We start from the raw sequence: 13,609 nt of genomic DNA, 5'->3' as shown, positions 1-13,609 counted from the left end.
GTTGGATTGCCTTCGGATTCTTCTCCGGCCTCACCGTCTGCGTCGCTACCGTTGTGACTGCAGGGGGATGTTGAGTATATTGATTAGAATGGAAACATAGGATAGACTAGGAATTATTCTGGCTTGCCTTATACTCCAAGATAACCATGTACTCCTATATATATGCACATGCTCAAGCAATACAATAACTATTCCACCAATCCCTCTCTCCCTTCTAACAGAACCGTCTTAATCATATTAACAATGGCTGTAAGTCGTGTTGGTTTGGCCTCCTAACCTTGTTGTCCGAATGAAGGAGTGGTACATCAAGAATGCGTTGATGGCTTACTTGAGGTTTCTTTCTCTACTCATACGTAGGTCGTTCACGCCGTCACATAGCTTGGTTGGAGCTCCATTGCCTTTTCAAAATGGTTAATTGTCATGTCATGTTTGTTCTCTCCCGTGTAGCTCACTTCTAAGTCAATGGCCATCAGGCCAACAAAGTAAAGTTATTTCAAAAAAAGGGAGTAAAAGCAGAGGTTAAGTTGCAGCACATCCAATGAGGATATAAATAATTAAGAGGAGATACATAAACATAAGCAAATGGAAATATGCAAGGTATCATTTCAAAAATAAAATAAAATATGCAAGGTAACGCTGGTTAAAAAAAACAAAACAGAGTTACTCTCTATTTATAATTTTATATGAATAAAGGTTGTTCTTAAAAACACCTAACATCTTAATATTTAATGTTATCTAATCCAATGACATATCTACTATTTTATCGTACGACTAACTCCGGCTTATCCGAATGCGCAACTCTTTGCCTCATGATTGTGCACATTGCTACACTCATCCAATTTTCCGGTAGAATGATAGGAAATTTGGTAAATATACGAAGACATTAAAGTTGAAGTTAGTTTGCATAAACCCATATACTCCAGAGTAATAGAAGTGAAGGGATTTTAATTTGCGCAAGGAGTGCAATAGTAAGGGAGAACTGCATATTTATTCTTGAGTTTAATGCGCTTGAAGCTGATTCAAGTTTGAACCTCAAGTGTGTGGGCTTCGAAGGACGATAAGGTGCGAAATGTAGGTTGTGTAGTAGGAGCAAGCTATTTAAATTATTTACATTTGCCTTACCTCACAGCTCATCTTCTCCGGTGTCACATATACTTCATTTTCTAAAGAGAACTTCATGAAACCATATCCTTTTGATCTGTGTCACGGAATGATATATTACATTGACGGTTCAATGAATCCATCAATCAGAGGGGGATTTCTAATCAACGTAAACCACATATCTAACACTAAACAGGGTCTAAGCAGGTTAATATCTTTAATAGTGCCATACTGAGAGAATACATCATTCAGAGCAATTGTTTGTGTCATTGGACAGAACTGCAAGTCGGTGGAAGAGATAGGAGGCTATCAAACTTCCTGCGCTGTCGGGGATATCTAGCGACATATGCCATGGATGGGGACAAGAGTACGTCGCCGGGCTCTAGAAGCGGGAGTGAGCGAGACCGCATACGCCTGCGAATCTTACTCAGGTTCGGGGCTCTCCGTGGAGATAATACCCCTAGTCCTGCTCTGCGGGGTCTCCGCATGATGACTATTGTCAATAGAGTAGCTACAAGATTGCTCCTTGAGCTGTTTCGGCTAGAGAAGGAAGAAGAGCAAGGGTAGCCCTAACTTCTCCTTCTATGGGTGTGTGTAGGATGGCCAAGGTTCTGAACCCCTTGCATGGGGATGCCTGGGGGTTTATATAGGTCTGCCTCCCAGGGGTCAGTGTCTCTGGGCGCCGGCTTCTCCGCCGGCTGTCGTGATCTCGGCCGACAGGTAGGGCCCGCCGTTTGCGGGTCCTGTTGACTGCTTTATACTGTTGCCTCACTTGTGATGACGGAGGCTTTGTCGGGGGGAGCGTGGCTACAGTCCCGCCGCCTGGCAGGCGCTCATTGTAGCCACACCCTATCTCATATGGTTAATGGCGCATAGACTTCGAGGGAGGGAGGGCCGCCTGTTAGGAACCAACCCACCCTTGACGCCGTCTGCTGGGGACCCACCGCCTTTTGGTGGCTCGCGGACAGGTAGGGCCCGCCACCTGTGGGCCGTACCGACCGCCCATCGTGGGAGTGTGGCTCCCTCTGACGTAGATGATGTCATGGATCATGTGGCAACAGTGCCGCGTCGGGCGAGGGGTGTCCGCTTAGTACACCCGCACTACAGCCACGCGCTGCCCTGGATTCGGGGGCGGCAGGCTGCACTGTAGCCACACCCCGTCTCGTCGTGGTTAAGTGGGGGCAAACTTTGAGGTGGCGAGGGGCCGCCTGCTAGGAGTCGGCCCCCTCGAGGCCGTCTTCTGGCATCTTGCTGTCTTCCGGCAGCCGGCCTCTTGGACCAGCCGACCCAAGAAGCTAGCCGTTTGTCCGTGAGGCGTGAGGGGCGCAGCTAGCCCCGATGTCTTGAAATACCATGGGGGGCTGATGAGGCTACCCATGGTCATTTACTCCGACAGTAGTCCCCGAAACTGGTGGGGCGCCACGGCCGAAATCGAGGAGCCTCAACAACTTCCTCCTCTGAGTAACTTGGTTATCTTGCTTCGTCCATCTTCTAGAGATGCCGACTGTTAGGAGGCGGCTAAGGAGCAGCCGACCGCCAGATGAATTTGAATCGTCGGGGTAGAAGCTAGGTGGCGAATCGGCTGAGTTAGGCTTGCCGCCGTTGCTTGTCCGTCATGCGGTGTCAGCAGGCCAGGCCGGCCTGCCAGCCCACGTGCGTGACGGGACGTCGTCACAGGCCTGGGCCCGCCACTACAGGGCCTCGGCACACGTGCGGATGCGCTGCGGCCGAGGTGGACGGTTGCGCTTCTCAAGCGCGTTAACTACTCGCCTTCATGGTGCGGGAAAAGCAGGGTCGTGGGGGAAGTGGGCGCAGTTAATACCACGTTCCCCCATGTCTTGCCCCCTCGGCTCCGCCTCCGCGGGCCTATAAGTAGGGGAGGAGGGGCGGCAGAACGCACGCGCGCCCTCCTCGCTCTTCATCCTTCTCTTCTTCTTCTTCTCTTGCTGCCGCCGTGCCCTCTCTTGCCGCCAGAGCACAGCCGCAGCCCACCATCGCCGGACTCCTCCGCATCGTCGCATCTTCGTCCTTGCACCGCCACCAAGCAACCAAGCCCATGGCGCGCGGCGGCCGCTCAGGCGACTGGGACGGCTCCAACGTCCACGACGACCATCTGGCGTTCCTCCGCCAAACGCGACGGCTTCCCCGCGTGTCGCTCGTGAAGGTGCGTGTTCCTCTCAAGGCGGAGATCTCGCCGGCGCCGGCGAACGGCGAGCGCGTCGTCTTCCAGTCGCACTTCCTCCGCGGCTTCGGCCTGCCGGCGGGCGGGTTCCTCCGCTCGTTCCTTGACTTCTATGGTGTGCAGCCCCACCATCTGACACCGAACACGGTGGTGCTGCTCTCCGCATACGTCACCCTCTGCGAGGGGTATGTTGGCGTGCTCCCGTCGCTCGAGCTGTGGGGGGAGCTTTTCTACCTCAAGCTTGGCACCGCCGCCAAGGACAAGGTGACCCAATGTGGGGCCTGCATCGCGGTGCGGCGCTCGGGCTCCGGGGTCTGCTTCCCGGTTCTCGCCTTGCTGCAGTCGACCGAGCTGTGGAAAAATTCGTACTTCTACATCGAGAACATCCACTCGACGTGGGACTACGTCAACCTATCGGCTTATGTAGTCCGCCTGCTGAACCCCGCACCAACTGGAAGTTTCGGCTGAAGAATCTATCGGCCGCCTCCTCCACCGCTCTCACCCGGCTCCAGGAGATGACGGAGTCGGAGGGCCTCAGGGCCTCGGATCTGTTGGCTGCCTTCGTGGAGCGCCGTGTGCTGCCTCTTCAAGCCCGACCCCACATAATCAGCAACATGAGCGGGCACCAAAACCCATGCCGGATGTGCACCAAAGTGCTACCGGACGTGGAGGTGGTCCGGCTGGTGAACTTATTCTCCGGATGCAAGCTCTCAGAGATGAATTGGCAGTTCGGCAAGGAGCCGTACAGCCGCGCTAACCCGCCGCATGCGGTAAGCCTTCTAGTTCTCTTTTTCTTTGTTTGTCCGGATTTCTTCTTGCCGCCTGACCAACCGGCCGAGATGCAGCTCTTCCCGGGCCAGACGGCCGCTGACGCACTGGCCCCAGGTCATCGTTACCTGGCGGACCAGCCGAAGAGCGATGTGGACGACCCCGAGCTGGGGGTGGCCGCCATGGAGGAGGATGACGCCGCAGGAGGCGGCGGGAAGGGAGCAGGCGGCTCTGCGGCAGGCGGCTTTGGGGAGTGGCCGAACAACGAGGAGGAGGATGACGAGCCACGCCGCACCCTTGGCACCGACATGACGGGCGCCGGCTCCTTGGATGCGTTGACTGCAGTAGGTGGCGCGCCGAAGCGCCGGGCGGATGCCGGGTTGTTCGATAGTCGGCCCAACATGACCAAGACCTCGGCCACCGCGACCAAGCGTCCCTGCTCTAGAAGGGCCCAAAGCGGCTCTTGCTGGTGTCCGCGTAAGTGCCTTGATCTTTTTTGCATTTTGCTTTGAGTTTGCTTTTCTTCTTTTCTTGCAATCTTCTTATTTCCTTTTTCTTCGGTGTGTAGAGCTCCGCCTTTCTTGTCGCGAGCCCCGTCTGGCTCGGTGATTAGGGCGGTAGACGGCTCCGCAGACCCCTGCCGCATGGACCCTCTTGCCGCCCTCTAGGAGGTGACGGAGAAGAATATGCGGGAGGCGCAAGAGGAGAGGGAGGCCGCGGGTAAGGAGAAGGCGGAGGCGGTCGAGGCGGCACAAGCGGAGGCCGATGCGGCGGCCAAGGAGCAGGCGGATGCGGCCGCCTAGGCGTAGGAGGAAGAGGCATCTCGCGGCCAGTGGTGCCGGAGGTCCAGGTGCCAACTCGAGGGGCTGGTGTTGACCAGCCGGCCCTGGAGAGGGGAGGGGACCCCGTCGTCTCGGAGGCGGACGTACCCCTGCATGTGCCGACTGCCGATGCACAGGGCAACCAGCCTGAAGCGCTGCCGGTACCGCCATCTGGCGGCGAGTTGGTGGTGGGTCCGATGTTGGGGAACGTAGTAATAATTCAGAAAAAATTCCTACTTGTCACCAATATCAATCTAGGAGATGCTAACAACGAGAGAGAGGGAGTGCATCTTCATACCCTTGAAGATCGCTATGCGGACGCGTTACAAGAATGCGGTTGATGGAGTCATACTCGCGGTGATTCAAATCGCAAAAGATCCGATCCAATCGCTGAACGGATGGCGCCTCCGCGTTCAACACACATACAGCCCGGGGACGTCTCCTCCTTCTTGATCCAGCAAGGGGAGAGGAGAAGTTGAGGGAGATCCAGCAGCACGATGGCGTGGTGGTGGAGCTTGCGGTTCTCCTGCAGGGCTTCGCCAAGCACTATGGAGGAGGAGGAGGTGTTGGAAGGGGGAAGGGCTGCGCCAGGGAAGGGGGTGCAGCTGCCCTCCCACGCCCCCTCTATTTATAGGGTGAAGGGGAGAGGGGCCCGGCCCCCCTAGATGCATCTATAGGGGGGGGGGCGGCCAGGAGGGGGTGACTTGCCCCCCAAGCAAGGTGGGAGGCGCCCCCTCCCATAGGGTTTCCAAACCCTAGGCACCTTGGGCCCTTGGCGGGTGCACCAGCCCACTAGGGGCCTGGTTCCCTCCCATATTCAGCCCATTAAGTCCTCTGGGGCAGGTGGCCCCACCCGGTGGACCCCCGGACACCTTTCGGTGGTCCCAGTACATACCGGTAAGCCCCGAAACCATTCCGGCGGATGAAACTGGACTTCCCATATATAAATCGTCACCTCTGGACCATTCCGGAACTCCTAGTGACGTCCGGGATTTCATCCGGGACTCCGAACAACCTTCGGTAACCACATACTATTTCCCATAACAACTCTAGCATCACCGAACCTTAAGTGTGTAGACCCTACGGGTTCGGTAACCATGTAGACATGACCGAGACATCTCTCCGGCCAATAACCAACAGCGGGATCTGAATACCCATGTTGTCTCCCACATGTTCCACGATGATCTCATCGATTGAACCATGACGTCGGGGATTCATTCAATCCCGTATACAATCCCCTTTGTCCATCGGTATGTTACTTGCCCGAGATTCGATCATCGGTATCCCCATACCTCGTTCAATATTGTTACCGGCAAGTCTCTTTACTCGTTCCGTAACGCATGATCCCATGGCTAACTCCTTAGTCACACTGATCTCATTATGATGATGCATTACCGAGTGGGCCCAGAGATACCTCTCCATCATACGGAGTGACAAATCCCAGTCTCGATTCGTGCCAACCCAACAAACACCTTCAGAGATACCTGTAGTGCACCTTTATAGCCAACCAGTTACGTTGTGACGTTTGATACACCCAAAGCACTCCTACGGTATCCGGGAGTTGCACAATCTCATGGTCTAAGAAAATTATACTTGACATTAGAAAATCTCTAGCAAACGAACTACACGATCTTGTGCTACGCTTAGGATTGGGTCTTGTCCATCACATCATTCTCCTAATGATGTAATCCCGTTATCAACGACATCCAATGTCCTTGGTTAGGAAACCACAACCATCTATTGATCAATGAGCTAGTCAACTAGAGGCTCACTAGAGACATGTTGTGATCTATGTATTCACACATGTATTACGGTTTCCGGTTAATACAATTATAGCATGAACAATAGACAATTATCATGAACAAGGAAATATAATAATAACCACTTTATTATTGCCACTAGGGCATATTTCCAATAGTCTCCCACTTGCACTAGAGTCAATAATCTAGTTACATTGTGATTAATCGAACACCCATAGAGTTCTGGTGTTGATCATGTTTTGCTCATGGAAGTGGTTTAGTCAACGGATCTGCGACATTCAGATTCGTATGCACTTTACAAATATCTGTGTCTCCATAATGAATATAATCACGAATGGAGTTGAAGCGTCGCTTGATATGCCTGGTCTTCTTGTGAAACCTGGGCTCCTTGGCAAGGGAAATAGCTCCAGTGTTGTCACAGAAGAGAGTCATCGGGCCCGACGCACTGGGAATTACTCCTAGGTCGGTGATGAACTCCTTCATCCAGACTGCTTCCTGTGCCGCCTCCGAGGCAGCTATGTACTCCGATTCACATGTAGATCCCGCCATGATGCTTTGCTTGCAACTGCACCAGCTTACCGCCCCACCATTCAAAATATACACATATCCGGTTTGTGACTTGGAGTCATCCAGATCTGTGTCAAAGCTAGCATCGATGTAACCCTTTACGATGAGCTCTTTGTCACCTTCGTAAACGAGAAACATATCCTTAGTATTTTTCAGGTACTTCACGATATTCTTGACCGTTGTCCAGTGTTCCGTACCAGGATTACTTTGGTACCTCCCTACCAAACTTACGGCAAGGTTCACATGAGGTCTGGTACATAGCATGGCATACAGAATAGACCCTATGGCTGAGGCATAGGGGATGACACTCATCTTTTCTCTATCTCCTGCCGAGGTCGAGCATTGAGTCGTGCTCAATCTCACACCTTTCAATACAGGCAATAACCCCTTCTTGGACTAATCCATATTGAACTTCTTCAATATCTTGTCAAGGTATGTGCTTTGTGAAAGACCAATGAGGCGTCTCAATCTATCTCTATAGATCTTGATGCCTAATATGTAAGCAGCTTCTCCAAGGTCCTTCATTGAAAAACACTTATTCAAGTAGGCCTTTATGCTTTTCAAAAGTTCTATATCATCTCCCATCAATAGTATGTCATCCACATATAATATGAGAAATGCTACAGAGCTCCCACTCACTTTCTTGTAAACATAGGTGTCGGTGTCAAAACCGGCGGATCTCGGGTAGGGGTTCCCGAACTGTGCGTCTAGGCGGATGGTAACAGGAGACAAGGTACACGATGTTTTTACCCAGGTTCGGGCCCTCTCGATGGAGGTAAAACCCTACTCCTGCTTGATTAATATTGATGATATGGGTAGTACAAGAGTTGATCTACCATGAGATCAGAGAGGCTAAACCCTAGAAGCTAGCCTATGGTATGATTGTTGTTCGTCCTACGGGCAAAAACTCTCCGGTTTATATAGACACCGGAGAGGGCTAGGGTTACACAGAGTCGGTTACAATGGGATGAGATCTTCATATCGTATCGCCAAGCTTGCCTTCCACGCCAAGGAAAGTCCCATCCTGACACAGGACGAAGTCTTCAATCTTGTATCTTCATAGTCCGGGAGTCCGGCCAAAGGTCATAGTCCGGCCATCCGGACACCCCCTAATCCAGGACTCCCTCAGTAGCCCCTGAACCAGGCTTCAATGATGACGAGTCCGGCGCGCAAATTGTCTTCGGCATTGCAAGGTGGGTTCCTCCTCCGAATACTTCATAGAAGATGTTGAACACAAGGATAGTGTCCGGCTCTGCAAAAATAAGTTCCACATACCACCGTAGAGAGAATAATATATCCACAAATCCAATCTGCTGACGTATTCCGCAGCGTGACATCACGCCACGGCCAAGCCTTTATTCGAATCGTTTTACTGTTCCACCTCAGCGCGTTTAGCGAGGCGGTTTCCTTGGCACATCTTGTCAAAGCAGAGATCGTGTCCCCTTATTCCGGGATTCTCATCAATACGGGCGTGGGTAACCCAACCACGCCATTAACCGCGGCGCTTGGGAGATAAGCGAGTTTTATTAGGCCGGTGGGGGCTCATAGTTTGGGCCGCCCATATAAGGGGATAAGGATCTACCCTTTCCATTTACGCCTTCTTCCTCCTTTGCTTATCCGTCCCTGCGCACTCGAGCTCCAACGCCCAAGCCTGCACTTCCCACCTCAACCTTCTCCAATCATGTCCGGAGCGGGAGGTAGATGGATGGCATCCTCCATCACGGAGGGGCAAATGAAAAAGTTGAGGAAGGCCGGATACTTGTCTGACGACATCGGGCACCGGCTTCTAGATGTGGGGCAACTCATCCCCACCCCCAGGCCCCATGAGAGGGTTGTTTTTCTCCCCCATTTCCTCCACGGACTGGGCTTTCCTCTTCACCCGTTCGTCCGGGGCTCATGTTCTACTATGGCCTGGACTTCTACGATCTGGCCCCAAACTTCATCCTCAACATCTCGGTGTTCATCGTCGCGTGCGAGGCCTTCCTTTGCATCCAACCCCATTTCGGCTTATGGCTGAAGACTTTTAATGTCAAGCCGAAAGTAGTGGGCGGCCGCCAAGCGGAGTGCGGAGGTGCCATGGGGGCCGGATGGCCAACGTCGTATGGCTCGAGGGCTCCTTTGTGGAGACAATAAAAGGGTGGCAATCGGGGTGGTTCTACATCACCAAGCCGCGCGACCCCAAATGGGCGGCGGCTCCGAAATTCCGATCTGGCTTTCCCACACGGCTCACCTCCTGGAAAGAGACGGGCCTAACGTGGGGAGATTCGGAAGAGCTGACCAGACTCCAAACCTGTGTCCAAAAGCTGGTGAACAAGAACCTCAAGCTCGTTAACGTAGTCCAGGTCATGCTTATCCGCCGGATCCTCCCATGCCAACGACGGGCCTTCAAATTGTGGGAGTTTGATCCGGCACAACACCAAACCTTGAGCGGGCTCTTCGACACCACGTACGAAGATGCCTGGAAGGTGCTTTTTAAGGGCGCCGAGGCCCCCGCATCCGCTACCGAAGATCGCGGATTCAGCTCGCAGCACCAGGCCAACGAGGTAAGCTATTCTACCCTTTACGGGACTCTTGTCTTTCATAGTCTGACTCTATGCGGGATCTAAACTCCCCTACCTTTGACAAGAATGGCTGAAGAAGTCCGGGCAGGTTATCTGTCCGGCTCCCTTACCAGAAGACCCAACGGACGCCCGATTGATGGGGCTGCTGGTTCCGGTACCTCACGTGGTGCCGGAGAAGAAGGCCAAGAAGAAGGCCACGGGGACTCAAAAGAGCTCCCGGCGCCTGGTGGTGTCGGATTCATCGCCCGACAACCCCGAAGCACCCTCCGCCTCTGAAGACGAGGAGGAAGAAGAAGAAGAAGCCTCTCCCCCTCCAACAGGGGGAGGAAAGAAAAGGAAGGCCGCCCCAACTGGGGAGGCCGGAGGGTCCAAGAAGGGAAAGACCCTTCTGCCAGACTACACCTCCGATGCCGAAGACGGTGGGGAGGAATGGCCATCCAGGATCAAGCTCCTGGCAAAATCGTAAGTGTCCGGATACCCGAATAACTTATGGCGCTCCTCTATTAGTCGGTATCTTCTGACGCTGAATTCAATTATGCAGTCCGCCCAAAGCTCAGCTCGGCGATTCGTCGAGCGGCTCCCTGAATTCGTCGGATGTGAACAACGCTTCACTTCCGACGGCCTCCTCCCCTCTCCCTACGGACGATGCCGAGGTGGAGTCCCAAAAGGGACCAAACCAGGAGGAGGTGGTCCTGGAGGCGCCGCAAGGCGACCTCCTGGACTCCAGGACCAAAGGGGGTAAAGCCCCAGAGGGATCTAAGTCCGGCCCTGGGCCGGACACTACTTCAGAACCATCAACGGTTCCCGAGACCGGTAGGCAGCACCTTCGCCAGAAGGGCAGGCCTACAACACCGGTGGCCTTCGTCCAACCGGAGGCACCGGATGATTTGCTGGAGGTGCTTAACGCCGCCTCCATCAATGAGGAGCACCGCACTATTATGAGTGCGGTGATTCAAAAGGTTCAGTCCGGGCTGACAGAAGCCTGCACAAGTCTGTTAATAGGCTTTGAGGTATGTGTTCAAAACATATGAAAATGTTACCGCATAGACAGTAGCCCCTGATGCTCAGTTCGGCGTTCGGAAAGAAAAGCCGAGCTGAGGATCTAAAAAGATATACGCAGGAGTCTAACATAAATATGTCAATATGGGAATGCAGGCTGCGCTGCTGACCTCTGCCGCACTGACTGCGGAGGTCACTGCATTGAAGGAGAGCCTCAAGCGGTCCGAGAGCGAGCTCGGCCGTGCCAAGAAGCAGCTCGAGGACAAGGAGGGTATGTAATACCGTGTGTAAATGTATATAGAAATACTTGGTTGCAAATAATGACAGGACCAACGTAAATGTTGCAGGGGGCCACGGCCGAGGTGGCGACCCTGAAGGAAGCGGTGTCCAAGGCCGAAAACAGTGCGGCCTTGGAGCGCACTGAGCGAGAGAAGCAGGAGGCGCGGGTGGCGGAGGTGCGGCAAGAGCTCCAGGCTCTCGTGGAGAAACACGAGAGTTTGGAGCGTGACTCGAAGACTCTAGAGTCCGAGCTCGCCTTGGCTCTTGAGAGTGCCAAGACCGCTAAGGCCGAAGCCCAGAAGGCCCTCCAGGAGATCGAGGCGATGAAGAAGATAGCGGCGGGTAAGACATTCTTTATGCAAAGCAGGAATATAAAAGTAAATTATCTGTTACTTACCCGAATCCGGAGCTCTCCAGGAGCGTTCGCCGATCTGCCCCGTAGTGTGTCTGATGCTGCCGCGTTCTACCGAGCCGAGGAGGGGAGCTCGACAGAAAAGGTGTTCTGGTCTCAGTATGCTGAGGCCGAACATCCAGTGCCCCTGAGCGAACAGCTGAAGCAGCTGGTCGAGCTCCACAAGGTGTTTGAACAGGCCATGAAGGGCCTCATAGTTCGGCTGTGGCCTAGAGAAGCCATGCCTGGGAGCTACTTCGGTCTGGTGCGGCGGCTGGTGGATGCGTGTCTGTGGATTGAGGTCATCAAGCGCTCCGTCTGTATTGAAGGTGCCCGTCGGGCCCTCGCCCGTGCTAAAGTGCACTGGGGCAAGCTGGACGCTGAGAAGCTATTGACGGACGCGCCACCGCCGGGCAAGGAGTATCGCACGCCCGAGATATATTATAAGGGCGTCCTGAAGGGTGCCCGCCTTATAGCGGGTGAATGCTCCAAAGATGTAATTTTTGAGTAGACTCGCATTTGTTATCCTGTACGCTGAAAACTTTGTTCATGTGCGTTGAGCAACGCTTGTTAATTTAAAATATTACCTTCTGTGCGACCGTTTATCAAATCTGAGAGATGCAAGTTGTCGGCTTCTACCCCCATGCCACGAGTGCTGGGGTGTTCAGGATAAACCGGAGCGCCCTTGTTCCCATTCTTGGGTCCATCTAGGGAGGCGCTCAACACAACGAACTAGGGCATCAGACTTATAATGCTTTATCACTCTCACTTAGCCATAGAATTCTATAATTTTAAATTTCGGCGAAGCCCCTAGTATTCGGAAGACCGAGTTCGGGGCGCTATCCACGCCTAGGCCAGATAAATCCGGCTCCTCTCTCTAAGCGGCATAAGTCTTTAAGGACTCGAAAAACCTCATGAACAGCGACCGGTCTCTCGCACTATCATGATAGTTAGTTTTAGCTTTCTCTACTGAGGTGTTAACCCAGCTCAACTGGGGCACAATCGCAGTAGTTCTCCCAGCGCTACCTTAGCCAACATTGCGGAACGTAAGGTACCAAAACATGGGAGCCGGGCAAACCCAACTATTGACCCAAGACATGATTCGGAGCCGATGCATATAGTGCTATAAGTTCGGGGTGCCGCACTCAGGAGAGTGTTCGGTCTTCTCACACCACGTTATGGGGTGCTTAAGCCCCTGGTGTACCGGTTGTACCAAAGTGTACGGTTGCATAATGTCATGACTGAACATATATGTATAAAAATAGATGAATACAATAATAGATAAGAGCTATGTCTTGTTTATTAAAAAGGGCTGCTATGAAAGCAGAACGATACAAATAGTGCGATAAGCAAGAGGTGGGATTATTTGACATGTCCCCCTCCAGGGGCAAGCTGCGAGACTTTAAGTAAAAACAGGTATTTAACTCGTTATAGAGACCACCTGGACATGCGACGCGGCTTGTTCTTGCCCTGGCTTTTGCATCGTGTGTTCGGCGAATGTATTGCCGGACAGGCCTTCCGACTAGTTGAGTCCTGAAAGTATATATATAAAAAAAGAAATGGTAGAATAGGGAGCCCCTAAGTGCGGTTGAGCCGCATTCTGGGCGTGCCGTAGTTGTGCCCCTCCCCTTATGCCCATGGTATTTTCAAAGCGTAATTATGTACGCGTGGTACCGATATCACCATCTGTCAAGGGCTGGGGTTGGGGCCGCACTGCTATGCTCGCTCGGAATGTGCCAGCCGGCTTTGTTGTAGGTTGCTTCGGGCGCGCTTGACGTTGTCCGGACGCTTAACACCCGAATTGGGGAGTTGCCTTGAGAGGCTGCTCTGTACTTCCGCCGCTAGGGCCACCGTGTGCTCCTCCGTTCGGAGAGAGCGTTCGGTGTTTCCATTTACTGTGATGACTCCGCGAGGGCCTGGTATCTTGAGCTTGAGATATGCGTAGTGCGGCACCGCATTGAATTTTGCAAATGCGGTTCGTCCGAGCAAGGCGTGATAGCCGCTGCGGAATGGGACTATGTCGAAGATTAACTCTTCGCTTCGGAAATTATCCGGGGATCCGAAGACCACTTCGAGTGTAACTGAGCCTGTACAGCTGGCTTCTACACCTGGTATGACGCCTTTAAAGGTTGTCTTTGTGGGTTTAATCCTTGAGGGATCTATACCCATTTTTCGCACTG

This window comes from Triticum dicoccoides, chromosome 6B (genome assembly GCF_002162155.2).
Source record: "Triticum dicoccoides isolate Atlit2015 ecotype Zavitan chromosome 6B, WEW_v2.0, whole genome shotgun sequence".
In the NCBI taxonomy this organism is placed as follows: domain Eukaryota; kingdom Viridiplantae; phylum Streptophyta; class Magnoliopsida; order Poales; family Poaceae; genus Triticum; species Triticum dicoccoides.
Note: the sequence above shows the minus strand (reverse complement) of the source record.